This window comes from Mandrillus leucophaeus, unplaced genomic scaffold, assembly GCF_000951045.1.
Source record: "Mandrillus leucophaeus isolate KB7577 unplaced genomic scaffold, Mleu.le_1.0 Scaffold281, whole genome shotgun sequence".
Taxonomy (NCBI): Eukaryota; Metazoa; Chordata; class Mammalia; order Primates; family Cercopithecidae; genus Mandrillus; species Mandrillus leucophaeus.
In genome coordinates, this window is record NW_012102932.1 from 1,033,130 (window position 1) to 1,034,037 (window position 908).

The following is a 908-nucleotide window of genomic DNA, read 5'->3' on the forward strand; positions in this document are numbered from 1 at the left end:
ATGATGATGCTACAGGCAGCGAGCACACATCCCAGTTCAGACCTGTTTCCCAGTGTAGTTATTATTGAGACCCCCTTTTTCTCACTCTCAAAAGCCCCAGTGTGGATAAATTACACAGTCAACTAGATGGAATGTACATTTGCCTAGAAAGGTAAAAGAGGCATAGAAATTTCATTCATCCCTAAGAACAACTTAGTCCTCAGGATCCTGATTCCAGATACAAAAGAATTTGGAGCGCATAAAATAAAAACACTATTTATTTATTTATTTATTTATTTATTTATTTTTTATTTATTATGTAGTAGAGACAGGGTCTTACTATGTTGCCCAGGCTGTTCTCCAACTGCTGGGCTCAATCAATCCTCCTGCCTCAGCCTCTTAAAATGCTGGGATTACAGGTGTAAGCCAGGGTGTCCCGCTGAAACAAACTGTTTTTAAGTGTTTAGTGGAAACGCACAAAACTTTTTGTCAAAAATGATTAAAATCTATGTCATCATTAAATACTAATTGTACTTAATTGTAACATTTTAAGAGAAATGAATGACACTAGGCTATGATAATCTAGCTCGTCTTCTTGCCATTTTTCCATATATGAAACTTCAGAACCAATCATTAAAAGATCACTAAGAAAAAAAAATTACCAAGACTCTCAGTGGAGATTTGATCTTTCATAAAACCAACCTCAATACATTTTAGAACTAATGTGGCCTCTCAAAAATAATCTTATTAATGAAATCATCCCAAAATCTGCTTTGATTTGTCCCTGTGAAGGAAACATACGGCCTCTCTCCCCAGAGACATGCACATAAGCATGTTGGCAAATGATCAAGTGGCACTCAAACATCTATCAATAGTGCCTTCTGCTAGTGCAAAAGTGTTTGTTTTTTTTTTTTTTTTTTTTTTTTTTT